General features: G+C 49.3%; 1 pseudogene; it reads right to left on the reverse strand.

Moving 5' to 3' along the window:
- Positions 1-1,416: 1,416 nt before the first annotated feature.
- Positions 1,417-13,537, reverse strand: LOC140217254 (uncharacterized; annotated as a pseudogene).
- Between the last annotated feature and the right edge of the window lie 5,235 nt (positions 13,538-18,772).

Consider the following 18,772-nt stretch of genomic DNA (forward strand, 5'->3'; position numbering starts at 1 on the left):
ATGCTATGCTCATAGCGCGCATGCCGTTCGTTACTGGGAAGTACCGGGCTCGCAGCGTTAAAGAAAGGAAATGCTGACAAGACAGATGACGTTTATCGTTGTGTGGCAAGATATGACTCAAAGGGTATGAACTTTTCTTAGAGTGTAGGAATAGAGACTTCGGAGGCCCCAAAACAACACTTCTATTGGTTTAAAGTGATACCTGCAGATGCAATACGAGCCAACACTTGTTCAAGCCTTGCATAATATTCCTGCTTGGCACGTCCAAACGCAAGAACATCATCAACCGTACTAACGACGCCGTCCTGACCTTCGAGAATCCGCGCCATTTGTTTTTGAAAATACTCCGGCGCAGACGTGATACCTAGGGGCAGTCGGCAGAAACAATAGCGACCGAAAGGTGTCATGAAAGTTGTCAGTTCTTGAGAATCCACCGACAACTTGACTTGGTGAAAGCTGCATGCAGTCGCATCCAGCTTCGAAAAAACAGCTGCGCCGCCAAAAAGACCAAGGACTTGTTCAACTGTAGGCAGAATATGACGCTCTCTGAGAACCACCTGGTTCAGTCGAGTGAGGTCAATACACAGATGATACTTTCCATTCTTCTTAGGTACGACTACCAAACAAGCACACCACGGAGTTGGTTTATCAGTACGACGAATGACGCCGTCGCCTTCAAGTTTCTACAGTTCTTTCCGAACGACTTCACGTAGCGGGCTAGATAACCGTCGAGGGGCACTGAGTGAGAATGGTACAGCGTGTTGCTTTAAGCGAATTGTGTACTCATCTCGGAGTGTGCCGAGGCCACGGCACAGTTCGGCATGAAGCGTTGGCTCAGGAATGTTCACGGCACCAAGAAATTTGATGACCTCAAGCCTAAGGGTCTACCGGCCTAGATAGCCGGTAGTCCCACTAATGTTATAGAAAGGGATTCAATGGCGTAAAGACGCTGAGAGCTTGTCTTCCCTTGCCAAAATAAACGTGCCGGATACGAGCCCTGTACACGGAGAGGTTGTCCTCCGGGTCCTGCCAAGACTGCATCAACGTTGTCGAGCTCGGCCGGGACTCCAGGCAAGTCACTTGGGACTGCAGAAACCTCAGCTCCTGAGTCTACCTTGAATTTAGTTGTGTAATTGTCGACTGTGATATCCACGAACTTGGCTTTGGCAGGCGACTCCAGAACATGCAGCTCGATGGCACTGAGCTTGGCGTGCCTCGACTTTCTGGAACACAGACTTCAGCGAAATGACCTTTCTTGCCGCAGAAATTGCAGACCGAGTTCCGTGCTGGGCACTCTGAGCGTCCGTGAAACGCCCCCCCTCCCCGACCGCAAAAGGGACAAACCGCAGCTTCGCGGTGGCAGCGTTCTGACTTCGCGTCCAATGAGCGAGCTGTTTTGGCGTCCAGACGCTGTCGCTAAGTGAACTTTCGAGCTTTTGCCGTATCTGTGTTGACCGCGGCTTGCGAAGTAGCCTGCGCGAGTGAGCGTTCCTTATCAGCGTCTTCAGACTGACGAGCTTGCGTCCAAGCTTCTTTGCGAGAGAGCTTCAGGGAGTGGCACAGCTGATCTGAGAGACGCGTATCCCGCAAACCGACAACGAATCTGCCGCGAACCAAGGGTTCTTCCACAGCCGATGACGGGTAGTTGCATCGTTTTACTGACTTGCAGAGTTCGGCGTAAAACGTGTCGACGCTTTCGCCTGGTAGTTGGACGCGCTTATGAAAGCGGGAGGACTCGTAGAGTTCATTAGCAGGGTGCACGAAGTGCTCGGTGAAACGTTTGACAACAGCGTCGTAGGACGCTAGCGAGTCTGCGTCGAGTGAAAAGGTGTCCAGGAGCGGAAGAGCGTCTGGGCCCATGCAGTGAAGTAGCGTATGTACTTGGACGTCTTGCGAAGCTTTCTGTAGTCCAGAAGCAGCGACATAATCTTAGAAGCGAGACTTCCACGAGGACCAACTCGCGGGGTTAGAGAAGCCGAACGCGTCGGGTGGCTGAAGAGCGAGGCCTATAGCCACTGAGTCGATTGGACGCCTTCTTCGAGGGGCATCCTGTCGTTGACGGCCGTTCAGAGACGGAAGTTTTTGAAACAGACCCCACTTCTGGCACCGTATCGCGTTCCGGTCAGGCCGTGCTGGGAGGCCACAAAGGAGTGGAGCATGCGAGACGACAAGCACACCCTTTCAGAACCAAACGCCAAGTGTTTTATCTTTCACGCACCCCATAGCTCGTGTCCAGAGGGCACCACTGGTCAGCTGATATGTGGTGACGACTACGACACTGATGTCGACGAGGGCACCGAGACACCAAGGAAAGAGTCGACGAGGAAAGTGGTTTGTTCACGGCCATACACGACGAAAAATGGTGAGTACACCGTAGTGCGTTGCATGGTGGTGTTGTATGCGAAAGTCAGGAATGGCAGAATGACATCCCAATTGGTGTGATTAGGGTTGATATACATTGATATCATGTCGAACAGCGTACCACGAAAGCGCTTTTGTGAGGCCATTAGTTTAAAGGGGTTAGCTGGAACTCGTCTTATGGTGTTGGACGCACGGAGAACATCGTCGAGAAGTTTCGACAGAAAGGTCTTGCCACGGTCGCTCAAAAGGACACGTGGGCTCCGTGGCGTAAAAAGATGGCTTCTAAGAAAAAGGTCGCAAACTTCGCTGCGGATCCTAAAGGTTGTGCGGCTGTTTCAGCGTACCGTGTGAGGTGGTTTACGGTTGTGACTATCCATCCGTTACCACCAGCTGATATGGGTAGCGGTCCGTAGAGGTCGATACCGACGTCTGCGAAAGGAGCTTCAGGACACGTTACAGGTTGAAGCAGCCCAGCCGGAGGTGAGGTCAGTCTTTTTGGTGCTGGCAGAGCGTGCAGGAAGCCACGTATTTCGACCAGGCCGAGAGAAGCGGCTGCGAATGCGCTCATGGGCTTTATGGAAGCCGAAGTGACCGGTAGTGGGATCGTTGTGAAGGTCGCCATTATCTAAGCTCGAAGTGATGGGGGAACGACAGGAACCCAACGGTGTCTTTCGGGGAGGAACACGTATCGGTGTAGTATCGAATTTTCAAGTATCGAAGTTCTTCAACTGCCGACGGAGCCGAGCGTTAGGTGGGCGAGATGATCTGCGAAGACCATAATGGAGTGGCAGTACGAGTCACCACCATCTTTCTCTATGTCACCACGTTGTCAAGATGCAAACGTATGAGCGTGGTTAGATGGAAGCCGGTCGAGAGCTGCGAGTGAAGGAACTGCAGAAGACGCGTCCTGAGGTTTGCTCATGTAATGTGGTATAGGAAGCAGCGTTTGAAGACGGTGGTTTAGTGGACAGCGAGAGAGATCGCCGGCAGGCTGATGTTTCCAGACTTGTACGTGACGTCGAAGTTGTATTTCTGTAAATCAAGCATCCTACGACCGACACGTCCAGGTAGATTCTTTAGCGTCGCCAACCAGCGCAAGGCGTGGGGATCAGTAACTACCGTAAGGTAGCGACCGTGCAGATAAGGCCGAAATTTTTGGATGGACCAAACAACGGCGAGGCACTCTTGCTCGCTGATAGTATAGTTTTTATCTGCATCTGTCAGCATGCGACTTGCGTATGCGACCACCTATTCTGCCGAATTTTTCTGAAGTTGCAGAACAACAGCGCCGATAACGTTGCCGCTGGCGTGAGCGGCGTCAATATATAGAAGAGTGGGTGCGGTGTAGTGGAAATAGTAAAGCACATGTGATTTGAGAGCACGCTTGAAGGTGTCAAAATCAGTTTGGCATTCGTCCGACCATACGTAGGGAGCTCCAGAAGGAAGGAGTTAATGGAGTGGCGCCGCGGTGGTGGCAAAGTTACATATGAAGCGCCGAAGGTACGAAGCTATATATAGTCCAAGGAAACTACGCAAGTCTTTGGCGCGTTGACGAGCGAAGGACGGCGATAATCTTATCAGGCTCAGGTCGAAAGCCGTCCTTGCTGACAAGGTGACCGAGTACTTTAATCGCTTTGCTGGCAAAGTGGCACTTTGGCATTTTGGCACCAAGGGCTTGAGGAGGGGCGGTTTATGCTTTGTTTCAGAATTGTCGGCAACATAAGTTGTCGATGTTCTGGCGCTCGACGGAAGACACGCGATGTGGTCGACGGCGGACGATGGAAGTTTCATATGTGTGTACGTGCGATAAGCCGCAGCTGTAGTCTGTCCCAGAAGAGCAGATTGAACTAAGAATGAATTGAAGGAGGCCTTACTTATGCTTGGAAAGGGGGGGGGGGGGGGGCAACGCCAGCAACTCCTTTGTATGCTGTGGCGTTAGATCGTTGCTGATTTCACAAACGAGAACAGAAGCAAGGGGCCAAGGGGCGCTATTCTCGACACGCATGGCGGCTGCACGGCCGCCATTATCCGCCGTGTTTACTCTCTGATTGGCTGTCGAGAGGTCACGTGCTTTGAAATTTGTGCCGGGAAGCGGAAGTTTTGCAAAATGCAATTTTGCGTTTTCATCAAGATGACAAAACGTGACGTGGAGCTGCAAATTTTATGGACTAATACATTTTTTTCGTCCTTGGCAGCTATAGTGCCACGTTAGCGCTTCAAAAAGAATGTGAGCGGCAGCGTACAGAAGCCAGTGCAATGCATCTGCAATTTCGCAAATATGTGGTGTTGATCCAAGATATGCGCCATGCCAGCTTGATGTTTGGCTGAAGGAATATCCCGTGAGGAGCGTCACAGGAAGGGCTGTTTCGTAAACGTCATTTTGACGATGCGTGACGTTGCGCTGGGCCGCCATTGCTGAGATTTTCCGCCATAATTTGTGGTGCGACGAGCCGCGCGAATTATGCTAATCAGCAGCCATATGCAATGGCAGCCGAGAGGAATGCGTATCGCCACATTTTCCCCGTCATTTGGCGCCATGAAAATCTTTCGTTCATAACGCGTGCTCATAGTATTTGCATCGCTCTCGGGTGGTGTTGGAATTTGTGTTTGGGGCCATCATTTTTTAAAAGAACGCGTTTATACGAAATAATATCGATTGAATATAGCAAACTTCCGGCAATGTTGTCCATTTTTCACTGCTGCATTTGTATTGTAATCAAGATGAATGCCTTTACGCACAATCAAAATTTATGACAACGGCGTCTTTCTAATTTATAAAAAACAAATGTACATGTACACAAGGCGGCGCCTTGAAGTTTCCTCCCGCGGTGCGAATAACCAGCGAAGTGAACAAGAGAAGGCAGAGCCGGCGCTTGAGTCGCGCTAGTGGATATCTCTGGCGCGCGCAACGCTATCGGTGATATTCGGCCATTTCTCAGCCAGCCGAGTCGGGCTGAGTCACTTGCGTTTCACGAGATAGCGATAACGTGGCCTAGAACGCGCGCGTCACCACTGGTAGGTCGCGTATGTTGTCTCAAGGTAGAAAACAAGCGCGTTGGCGCCAACATACGTTGACTCATTCCATTTCCCGGGGACACGCATCTTACCTAATGAAGCAGACGACGGCTTGTACGCAGCAGATGACGAAAGCGAGAAGCGTTTCGACGGAAGAATCATGCGCTTTGAGCTAACTGCTTTATTTTTACAGCGGAGGAAAACTGGTTTGCTTTACCGAGAGCCTTACGTTCAGCGCCTTCATTTCAGTTTCTTAGGCAAAACGTCAAGTTGGCGTCACGTTACGAAAGCAAAATGGGGCCATCGGCGCCATTTTATTCGCGTCGCGTCCACGTCATGCATCAAAGAAAATGGCGGAATGTCCAGAATAGCGCCCAGGGACAGCATCTATACTTTTCGTGTGACTGGACGCGACAATTTTTCGTGTGACCCGAAAGAGTTGCCGCGCGACTGTTCGCTCGCGGCCCTTTGCCTGTATTCGCGGGCTCCTCTTATGCTCGGAAAAAACACTTTTATGTACCGCGTATTGAGCAGCGCAAATCTAGATGGGAAGTTTTTAATGTTTCTCTACAATTGTCTCATTGACACTTTTAATGTAATTATAATGTTTGATAAGTTGAATAATTAATTAAGACTAATTATCTAATCAGGTGGAATGCTAAAATAATCTGAGTATCTCTAAGCGACGGCAAACAACATCACAATGGTTCTGTCAAGGTACGTGTACGAAATTTGCATATTTTTGAAGTTTGGCTCAAGTTACGTACGTGGGACAGCCGGTACACCTTCCGCGTGTGTGTACAGTGTCGAACATGGATTCCACTAGGTGTTTATGTAGAGGACGCATTTTACTAGCCCTTGTTCTTTTGTTTTGTCTGCTCATAAATACCACTTTAGGTCATGCGTAAAGTAATTGTTCGCAATCTTTATGGTTGCTGGAGTCATAAACAATGCTAGTCATGTACAACACATCAATGACGTAAATAAAAATTAAAAACGAATGCCGCTTCTCCTCTACCCTCGTCTACCCTTGACTTGGGTAAAGTCAAGTTTCCTTTGAGCGCAATTTTAGCAGCTTCCACTTTTGTTTACGACGCAGGCCTTCCTACAGCACAGTGCCAGAAAGAAGGGAGAAGGGGGATAGGAAGAAGGGAGGAGGGAAAGGGAGGTTTAGAGAGATGTGCACGGTGTTGCGACGCCGGTTACTGGAACCTCGACCGGCGTTACTACTGGGTAGCGTGGCGTTGTCTGCAGGCTGCAGGCGTCCGGTAGACCATGGCGACCAGGCAGGGGCGAGACGATTTCTAGTGCGAAACTTGCACTGTTTATTCCATGGTTGGTGAAGGATAAAAAGAAGAGAATGAATGAATAAAAAGTACATTGCGGGGCCGCTTAAATAGGCCCGCTAAAATCGTAGGCGCGATTTAGCTCACGTCAACGTCACGTGACATGTACTGTGTCCCGTCGGTGCTTGGCGGCTGCTCCCTCTCTCCTAGGCGACGTTTCACGTGCTTGCCTCCGCTGGCGGCAACCCGTGGGTCCTGTTTGGTTCGCGGAAAATGTCTCCCCTTGAGTCGCGCAGTTTGCGGAAAGGGTCTCCCCTTGGGGAGTCGCCCAGTTCGCGGAAAGGGTTCTCCCTTTGGTCACAAAGGGAGAATCACAAATGTGCCCGAAATCACTGCGGGGCGCCCGCCAGGCCGGCAACATCTCGAGACAACCATAGCAAATTAGGGAGCCATCCTCCGTTTCGATTAGGCAGGGTATTTCGATCATCCTTTTTTGCACGGGGTGTTAAACGCGAGTTTAACAGCAGACAGCTCTACAAAGTCAGCGGACAGCTCTACAAAGTCAGAGGCGCTCGCACAAACCAGACGTCTTCAGAAAGCACAAAGGTTCCTTCACTGCCTTCCGAGCCGATGGTCGCTGGCAACGGTGTTCTAGTATTTTCTGGTCACTCAGATGACGATCATCTAGTTTTCTAAATACGTTGGATATAGATTTTATTTGTGCTTCAAGCTGAGGACAGCGGTACAATAGATGGTCAATGTTCTCGCAGCCGCAGACATCACATGCACGACTGTCAGCCATTCCAATTCAGTGAATAAACTTTCGTGAAGGCAACTCACAACAACCGACACAGGATAGACGCTTCGCGTCGCTGCAGTCCGGCCGGAGGTCAGAGTTGCAGCGAAGGGATGAGTCTGTGCAGTCTGGTGCACCTCGTATGTGCGGTATTCCATTCAGTTAACGAGGTTGCGTGCTAGAATGCGAAGCTGTCTCGCAGCGTCTGTCCTTGAAAGAGGAATGGGGACGCAGCGGTCTTCTTGGTTTGAAGCCCGAGCCGCCTAATCTGCGTCATCACTTCCAATGATGCCGCAATGACCTCGCATCTATTTAAAAGAGATATCATAGCCTTTTTTTTTTCAAGTGGTGGACAAGTTCTACGATGTCGCACGTCAACTGATCGTGAGTTCCATGTCGGAGAAAGGACTGTACACATTGTAAGGCCGGCCTCGAATCGCAGAAGGCTGCCCATTATGTAGGAGTCTGAAATTGGTCACATGAAGCGCACCACGGAGAGCCGCGAGCTCTGTAGCTCTAGACGTAGCGATATCGGAAGCCTTCAACCGTTGAGTTATTCTCCTTGTTGGCATAACTACAGCGCCACCGGAACTGTCTGATGCAGTTGAGTCATCAATAGACATGTGTGTAGTCGCTGTATTAACGCGGCAGCGTTAAGGAACCCATGTCGCAGAAAATCCGGTGTCGGCGTTCGGCATTGGACGTCGCCTTGGCGAAAAGATTTTCGAACCACACACATCCAGGCCTTCCATGTGACGCAAGAAAGTGACTGAACTAATTGAATTTCTCAAGCTAAAATACGTGTAAAAATCTTAAACTACGACTTACACACAACTTACAGACATGATATCTCCTGGAGTGTAATTTGAATGTTCGAGAAAAGATAATGCTGTTACGCGAAAACTTAAACAAACCCGTTTTACAGCGTTTCTACAATGCATAGACCGAAGACGGCATCCGACATTTGCGCACGCCGGCGCGTTAATATCTCAGAATCCGCGGAGCGACGCGCCCGCTTCCTTGAAACACTTTCAGATGGCGCTCGCCTCCACCGCATCGCGGCCCATGCAAGAGGCCGCGTCTCTACCAGAAAGCCCGCCTTCGTGCACAGCGTTCACCGCGAGCGTTTCCCTGTAAACATTACGGTTACATACGCTGCAGTTCCGGGAAGCGTGAAAAGCAGTCACGGATCTTTGAATGCTATCGCGTTCCACTCTTAAAGGCGAAGCTGAAGCGTCCTCCAAATTTTTTCTCGTACAAGAGGAGCAAACTAGGTTGCTTGAGTGCAGATAACGGTAAGACCGACTTTTTCTGAAGTCCTGGGATTGTGAGGCTTACTTGAGTACAGCTGACACAACATAGATGAACCGAAAGTCTTTCCGCAAATGCGTAATCTGACGTAACAGAGGCACATGGCGCGAAGACAGTTGCACTGAATATCGTGTGGGACCTTTCTACTGGGAGACTTGCGAGGTGGTGGGTAGGGGTCTGGGCGAAGTGTCCTATGTTCAGACGCATTGTTTCTATGGTAATGTGTGTTCTGATAGTATAATCTTAAGTGAGCGATTACAATAATTTCTGTCATTGACGCGCTCCGCGGCAGACCAAAGCATATCCTGAGGGCTTGGGCTTGGATGCCTTGAATTGTATCCAGGTTAGTGCTGCAGGTGTTGGAGATCACCGGTAGGCTGTACCGCAGGAATTCGATAAAAGAGGACCCTGTACAGTTGTAGCATATATTGCATATGCACGCCCCAGGTCTTTCCTGCTAGGAACGTAAAGACATGGAAAATTCCCGTCAGACGTTTTTTCACAGAATTCCAGGAGAAATTTCTGGCAATAACTCTCCCTCACCCTCCCCCCCCCCCCCCCCCAAAAAAAAAAAAAGAGATTGTAACTTGTGTTGTACAAGATCAGATGTCCGTCCACGGATATCGCCTACGAAGACATTGTTTTTCTGGTAAATCCTTTATGGTAAATGGCACTGCACATTTTTCACATTATATTTGAAGTCCTTGTTCCCGAAGGTAGGAAGATGTTAAAGTGCCTGCCTTCTGAAGCCGCGTGCGAAGCTGAAATAGCGTCACACCCGACGTCCAAATACAAATGTCGTCGGCATAGATGGAGAGTTGAACGGTGCATCAAAGGATGTCCGCGAGTTCAGTGAGTGTTTGACTGAATAACGTTGGATTCAGTACTCCGCCCTGAGGAACTCCACGGTTACTGTAATGCTGAGGGGTTGGGCGATCCTCGGTAAGTATGAAAAAGGATCTCGTTGGTAGGTAGCTACTAATCCAGAAGTAGGTATTGCTGCCGAGTCCTACTGCCTCTACGCGCTGAAGATCGCTTCGTGTGTTTTATTATCATATGCTCCATTAGTATCCCGGAACAAGTCAGCAGATAATCGTTTGCAGGACCAGGTCGACAATATTGCCTGTGGAAGAACAGGCACGCCTGAAACCGGCCGTTGCGTCCGGATATACCTCGTAATGTTCGAAGTACCATTCTAATCATACTAGAAGTTAGTTTTTCGATGCATCTGGTAAGCGCAATCGGTCGGTATGATGCAATGTCTACAGGTGACTTGCCAGGCTTGAGCAATGGAATTATGCGACTGATCCTCCATTCCTGTGGAACCGTGCCTGTCTTCCAGAAGCTGTTGAACATGTGCAGGAGCACTTTCCGATCGGTACTTTTCGCCAAGATTACATAGGGCACGGTAGCCTTATAATATACCATCGTATCCTGGCGATGATGAACGCTTGCACAAGGCAAGTGCAGCTTCGAGTTCGTCCGTAGTGAAAGGACTGTCCATGCGGGGTTCGCGTGAAATCGGTGAGCGGTCGAGGGCCGATGCTCTAGCGGTACTAGTTTCGCCAGCAATGCTCCTGCAGAAATCGTCATTGTTGGTGAAGGGCCAAAGACTTGAAAGGGTGGCGTTGATGAGGGGTTCCACAGATACCAAGAACAGTTCTCCATATGTCAGACAAAGGTTTTTTTGGATCGCAGAATGGATGTCATTCTGTAACATCCATCCTTGCGATGTGTTTGTCCATGCGACGTTGAATTTTCTTTTTAGTTCTTCTGGCCAACCTCAAGTCATGTACGGACTTTGTACGCCTGTATCTTCTTTTTGCACGGCAAGGAATTGTACGAAGCTTCTCCAGCTCTATGTCGTAGACGGTGCGTGTAGTAATGCAGTGATGCAGTCATTTGGGCTTGTTGATAACACATCGTGAGGATTATAGCGCTTGAAAAGACAAGGACGAAAGGAAGACGTGACACACGCAGGCGCTAACTTGCAACAATCTTTATTTCAAGTAAACGACCCATACATATATACAACCTTTTCGCATACATCATCATGCATGCGCTGTTTGCAAAAACTCTTTGCGGGAAAGGAAAATTGATGGTTTTGACACACAGTTATCCCCAAGCCTATCAATCATTTCTGCTTCGATAATTTCGCGAGTTAATCTTCCTCGGGCTCTTCCCACAATGGAGCAGTCTCTGTATGCTGGAGCACACGTTGAGTGGTCACCATTATCCACCCCGGCAACAGCGCACTAGCAATGCCTGCAGTGAGCCTCAAGGAACCCACCCCGCTTTTCTGCTACATTATACCGGTGTTCCTTTAAACGCTCGTTGAGGCATCTTCCGCTTTGCACCACGTAATTTTTTCCACACTTTAAAGGAAGGTCGTAAACAAATGCTCCCGCCACATTCAACAAACGGTTCCTGGTGTTTCTTTTTGCACATGCGCTTGTCAGACAGGCCTGGTCTGGTTAGTCTGCACAGGCATTGCAATTTTGTAGGAACTGAAAACACAACCCTCACATTCGCACGTTGACCTAATTTCTTTAAACGGTGCGATAGGCCGTGGATATACAGGATGACAGCAACGCTCCTTTTATCTACACAAGGCAGGCTGGCGGAATTCTTTGATAACTTCGACTTGAGCAGACCCTCAGCAACGCTAATAAGTACTACATATGTAGGGTAACCTGCCAATCGAAGACGGAGGATCTGATCGTTGAAGCTTTTGGTCATCAGCTCCGGGCATGACTTACATAATGCGTTTGACAAGCATGTCTTTGCGATTCCCCTCTTAACTAACTTAGAATGCGCCGACTGATATGGAAGCAGTGGCTTGTTCGCGCGAGGATCGTGCTTCCAGCGTACATGGTCGTTGCAAAATAAAAACTTAATGTCAAAAAATCAAATACTTCCATCAAACGGTAGTTCATGCGTTACTTTTAGAGGAGGTAAACCATCACGTATAAAAGAAAGTGCATTAGTGGTTAAAAATTCAAAACAGTTAGAGGTGCAGTTAAGCAGAACTAAAAAGTCATAAATGTATCTAAAAACTTTGAGAATCTTAATATCTGGAAGCCGACCACTCATGTTCTTGTCTAGTCCTACTAAGAATATATCGTTAAGCATGGGAGCTATACACGATCCGATGCAAGTTCCCTCCTGTATACAAGGCTGTCCTTGTCACAGAATGAAAGTAGACCGAAGATAAAAACTAAGAAGTTCAAAGAAACCGTCATTCAACATCCTGGTGGCGTTCTTGAAGGCAACGTTTCCAAAGGCATCAATAGAACACTGAACACTGGAGAGCAGACCTGAATGCGGTAAGGAATAAAACAAGTCTGTTATGTCTACAGAGAAGGCCTTAATATTCTTATGTGTTGACGACCTGAAGTAATCCAGTACCACATCATAGTTTTTTACAAGAAACGGGTCCTGAATTGGCAACATGTTGAGCATTTTTTGAAGATACAATGCTATACATTTTTGCCAGGTGCCGTTTTCAGACGCAATGGCTCGAAAAAGTGCGTCCATCTTGTGTGTCTTTACACTAAAGAACGTGTAGACGTTCTCGAAAGCGAATGCGTGGCAGCCTCTAGGGCACCCTTCATAGCGTCCTCTAGGCTAGTGGATAAGCCAGCACGACATCCGTCTTCCACAATTGATTTGAACATCGGCTACCTATACATTGGGTGACGCCGGCTAACTTGGAGTCCCTCAGCCTTTCAATCCTACGTGGGAAGGTGGTCCCTTCCCCGCGTTTCAATATCCGAAACCACTTAACCTTTCTGGTGAAGGAGCCTGAAACAAAGGTGACGTCCAGGCAGCTACTGTAAACAGTTCCACGCAGAAAGGTGGGGCTTCCATCATTTAGACAGACAGACAGACAGACAGACAGACAGACAGACAGACAGACAGACAGACAGACAGACAGACAGACAGACAGACAGACAGACAGAAACTTTAATTGGTCCTAAAGGACTACGTTGCGTCCCAGCTGGTAGTGAGTAGTGATCTCGTGGAAAGTAAGCAGCGGGTCCGTGGTTCGGTCGATCCCCTGCGAAGTCGGGCCCCTCGGACTGGCGCGGTTGATGAGACCTCGCGCCTGGTCGTGGGCCAGCTCATTAGGGTTGATCGAGCCGGGGGAGACGTTCCGGCCCATGTGAGCCGGGAACCAAGTGATGACATGACGGGCCGTGCCTGTCTTGCGGGTCCTCAGCACCGCCGCAGCCTCAGCCGAGACCGAGCCGGCGAGAAAGGCCATCGCTGCTACCTGGAGTCCGTTGAAGATCTGTGTGCGCCCAGGTTCGCACAGAGCTAGCGCCACTGCGACTTGCTCTGCAACGGACGCCGTCGAGCGTTGGATAGACACCGCATTCAGGATCTTGCCCTAGGGGTCAACCACCGTGGCCACGTACGAGTTTGATCCGGGATACCGCGCCGCGTCGACAAAGGACGCGAGCTCTGGGTTCTGCAGGGCAGTCTTGATGAGTGCTCGGGCTCTGGCTGCGCGCCGGGCCTCGTTGTGTTGTGGATAAACATTCCTCGGGAAGGGGGAGACTCGAAAGGCTTCCCTTTCACCATGGCATAGCGGGACGGCGCACGACTCCTCGGCCATGGCTGCCAGACCCGCCATCTCGAGTTTTCGGCGGCCGGCCTTGGTGGTAGAGAGGCGAACGATCTGTGCCGTTTTCTGCGTTTCGACGACTTCGCTCAGGGTGTTGTGGACCCCGAGTTGCATCAACTTCTCCGTGCTGGTCGTCATGGGGATGCCGAGGACTCGTTTAATACTCTTCCTCATGAGTGCGTCGATCTTGTTCTCTGACCGTGACCAGTTTAGCTCAGAAGCCACCAAAAGCGTCACGCGCGCCACATGCACGCATACACAAAGACACAAATAAGAATTTCCGTGTTCTTTAAGTATACCTTTAGCACATTTTCTCCTTAGGCGAAATACTTCTCGCATTGCCAATATCGCTCGTCAGACTTATTTGTTTCTTACAAGACATTGTGGTGCAGAGGAAATAAGTAGCTTTCTTGTATGTTTAAGACATTCGTGCATACCTTTTCTTAAATGTTTAGCGTTTGTAATCTCTCTGCATTTGGTATATATTAGTCTCGTATGAAGATCTTTTAATCATTGGTATGTTCCATTCATGAAAATTAAAGCCCGTGTTTGTGAGAGTCTGTAGGGCAATTAGACCTGTCCGAGCCTGATTCTGGTGAGCAAACCCGCCTGAGTGGAATTTCGGCGCAGTCTAAGCGAGCCCGGCTGAGCGGCATCGAAATTGCACATAGAACCAGCGTGGCGTGTATAGGAGAGATACATTTTTAAATGATTCAACAACCACGCAAATTGGAGAATTAAGAATGCCCTGGCGATGATGTGTGCCGAAACAGCTGATAGCAATAACTTCCCACACAAGATAAAGGCTTAAAAAGAAATGAAAGAGTGACCCCTCCCGACAAAGTAGCTCACATCGTCGACGACTGTGGCATAAAATTGAAGTTGCGCTGATGTTAGACAGAGTGTACGAAAAGAAAAAAATTGTGCAGAAACCATCGACAATGATTGTCAATGTAAGCGAATAGAACGAACGAACGAACGAACGAACGAACGAACGAACGAACGAGCGAGCGAGCGAACGAACGAACGAACGAACGAACGAACGAACGAACGAACGAACGAACGAACGAACGAGCGAACGAGCGAGCGAGCGAGCGAGCGAGCGAGCGAGCGAGCGAGCGAACGAACGAACGAACGAACGAACGAACGAACGAACGAACGAGCGAGCGAGCGAGCGAGCGAACGAACGAACGAACGAACGAAAACACGAACGAACGAACGAACGAACGAACGAACGAACGAACGAACGAACGAACGAACGAACGAACGAACGAGCGAGCGAGCGAGCGAGCGAGCGAGCGAACGAACGAACGAACGAACGAACGAACGAACGAACGAACGAACGAACGAACGAACGAACGAACGAACGAACGAACGAACGAACGAACGAACGAACGAACGAACGAACGAACGAACGAACGAACGAACGAACGAACGAACGAACGAACGAACGAACGAACGAACGAACGAACGAACGAACGAACGAACGAACGAACGAACGAACGAACGAACGAACGAACGAACGAACGAACGAACGAACGAACGAACGAACGAACGAACGAACGAACGAACGAACGAACGAACGAACGAACGAACGAACGAACGAACGAACGAACGAACGAACGAACGAACGAACGAACGAACGAACGAACGAACGAACGAACGAACGAACGAACGAACGAACGAACGAACGAACGAACGAACGAACGAACGAACGAACGAACGAACGAACGAACGAACGAACGAACGAACGAACGAACGAACGAACGAACGAACGAACGAACGAACGAACGAACGAACGAACGAACGAACGAACGAACGAACGAACGAACGAACGAACGAACGAACGAACGAACGAACGAACGAACGAACGAACGAACGAACGAACGAACGAACGAACGAACGAACGAACGAACGAACGAACGAACGAACGAACGAACGAACGAACGAACGAACGAACGAACGAACGAACGAACGAACGAACGAACGAACGAACGAACGAACGAACGAACGAACGAACGAACGAACGAACGAACGAACGAACGAACGAACGAACGAACGAACGAACGAACGAACGAACGAACGAACGAACGAACGAACGAACGAACGAACGAACGAACGAACGAACGAACGAACGAACGAACGAACGAACGAACGAACGAACGAACGAACGAACGAACGAACGAACGAACGAACGAACGAACGAACGAACGAACGAACGAACGAACGAACGAACGAACGAACGAACGAACGAACGAACGAACGAACGAACGAACGAACGAACGAACGAACGAACGAACGAACGAACGAACGAACGAACGAACGAACGAACGAACGAACGAACGAACGAACGAACGAACGAACGAACGAACGAACGAACGAACGAACGAACGAACGAACGAACGAACGAACGAACGAACGAACGAACGAACGAACGAACGAACGAACGAACGAACGAACGAACGAACGAACGAACGAACGAACGAACGAACGAACGAACGAACGAACGAACGAACGAACGAACGAACGAACGAACGAACGAACGAACGAACGAACGAACGAACGAACGAACGAACGAACGAACGAACGAACGAACGAACGAACGAACGAACGAACGAACGAACGAACGAACGAACGAACGAACGAACGAACGAACGAACGAACGAACGAACGAACGAACGAACGAACGAACGAACGAACGAACGAACGAACGAACGAACGAACGAACGAACGAACGAACGAACGAACGAACGAACGAACGAACGAACGAACGAACGAACGAACGAACGAACGAACGAACGAACGAACGAACGAACGAACGAACGAACGAACGAACGAACGAACGAACGAACGAACGAACGAACGAACGAACGAACGAACGAACGAACGAACGAACGAACGAACGAACGAACGAACGAACGAACGAACGAACGAACGAACGAACGAACGAACGAACGAACGAACGAACGAACGAACGAACGAACGAACGAACGAACGAACGAACGAACGAACGAACGAACGAACGAACGAACGAACGAACGAACGAACGAACGAACGAACGAACGAACGAACGAACGAACGAACGAACGAACGAACGAACGAACGAACGAACGAACGAACGAACGAACGAACGAACGAACGAACGAACGAACGAACGAACGAACGAACGAACGAACGAACGAACGAACGAACGAACGAACGAACGAACGAACGAACGAACGAACGAACGAACGAACGAACGAACGAACGAACGAACGAACGAACGAACGAACGAACGAACGAACGAACGAACGAACGAACGAACGAACGAACGAACGAACGAACGAACGAACGAACGAACGAACGAACGAACGAACGAACGAACGAACGAACGAACGAACGAACGAACGAACGAACGAACGAACGAACGAACGAACGAACGAACGAACGAACGAACGAACGAACGAACGAACGAACGAACGAACGAACGAACGAACGAACGAACGAACGAACGAACGAACGAACGAACGAACGAACGAACGAACGAACGAACGAACGAACGAACGAACGAACGAACGAACGAACGAACGAACGAACGAACGAACGAACGAACGAACGAACGAACGAACGAACGAACGAACGAACGAACGAACGAACGAACGAACGAACGAACGAACGTTTTCCTTGTCAAGTCCGGCCACCGACTAACCACGAAAACTGTTGAAAGAGGCAAAGAAAACTATTTGTTTTTAAAAGCGAATTTACTTTAATGGTAATATAACAGGTCACTCGGTTTGTCCGCAGTCATAGGTAAGAAAGAGAGAATAGTTTATAAGAAAATATCTGATCGCGGCATGGTTCGTACTCACGAGTGTTCGTTGCGTGCGAGGTGTTCTAACCAGGGAAACACGGCAATTTTTTCTTCATTTCCTACGTAGGAAAGAAAGAAATCCCGTGTTCCCCCGCAAGCAAGTCTGTTTGTTGACTGCAATAAATACCATGTACATTCGGCGTCACCCTTGTGTAGAGTGCGGGAACTGCGGCTGCCGGGGCGCTCAGGTAGTGTTCCTGTATAACAGGAACACTACGCTCAGGAGGCAGCCAGCGACGCCTAACGGTAGTTGCTGGTGATACGATCTCGACCGGGTGAGGTGGATTTTCACCGCAAGAACCAGGAAACGATGACGGAGCAGGGCATCGTGATGATGGAAAAAAGGAGAAAAGATTGTATTCACTTTATTGGTACATGGATGTGACTCTTACCCGAGTCTCGAGCGGTTCTGATTAACACGGGGGCCAGGACGGCCTTAAATAACCCCTTGCGGTCTTGTGGTCGTCGACGTCTTCTTGGGGAGCCTGTGGAAGTGTTAGTGCTTTCGTCAGGTTCTGCCGTCGAGCTCCTGACCTTCGGATTTTCTTCCCTTCGTCCTTCCCTTTGTGTCAGCTCGAGGAATAAAAGGGGTGACGCTGTTTCAGAGAAGAGGGCACTTATGTCGACATGGGGACCCCCGCTTGAACGCTTCCCACACTTGACAGGTCGATGTGCAGGCTTATCGTAACAGCCTTTTCTGGGACGAGGCAAATCATCTTGTAATGGGAACATACGCCTGAATATCTCTCACACTTGTCAGGTCGATCATAACACTGGGCACAAACGGGCCCAGCAACTTGCCAGCAACGTGCCCAGAATGGTGCCCCACAGGACGCTGTTCCCGCGCTCTACACATGGTTGACGCAGACCGACTGTACACAGTAGTTATTGCATTCAACAACAAACGGCAGTTGCGGTGTGGCACAAAGAGACAAGTGAGCTAATGAAAATCTTTTCCGCATGTTATGTAGGTCGAAATACGTATACGGCGAGGTAATGAGATGTGGTACTCTTCCACTTGAAAGCATATTTAGCGCCAGCAAACAAGGACGGAAGGGAGACGACACCACAATGCGCTAACTTCAACAACTTGATTTTCAGGAAATACACCTATGTAACCCATGCACAGTGGCGCCACCTTATCCAAATCTTACTCATCTTACTAACAGCGAAGCGAAGCATACAACAGCGAAGCATACAAATCTTACTAACAGTGAAGCATAAAGATAAAGATGTGCGAGAGATTATTGAGGCTCAGGCTATCTGGCGGAATAGTGACACGTGTGTTAGTGCCCCTTCAGTCGACTTGTTAGATAAAGAGACGGCTTTTTTGGATGAGTAAGATTTGGATAAGGTGGCGCCACTGTGCATGGGTTATATAGGTGTATTTCCTGAAAATCAAGTTGTTGAAGTTATCGCATTGTGGTGTCGTTGCTGGCGCTAAATATGCTTTCAGTTTACCAACACGCCCAACAAATGGCAATGCTGAAATTTATTTCTTCCACTTGCTTCATGGAAAACAT

Source organism: Dermacentor andersoni, chromosome 1, assembly GCF_023375885.2.
Source record: "Dermacentor andersoni chromosome 1, qqDerAnde1_hic_scaffold, whole genome shotgun sequence".
Taxonomy (NCBI): Eukaryota; Metazoa; Arthropoda; class Arachnida; order Ixodida; family Ixodidae; genus Dermacentor; species Dermacentor andersoni.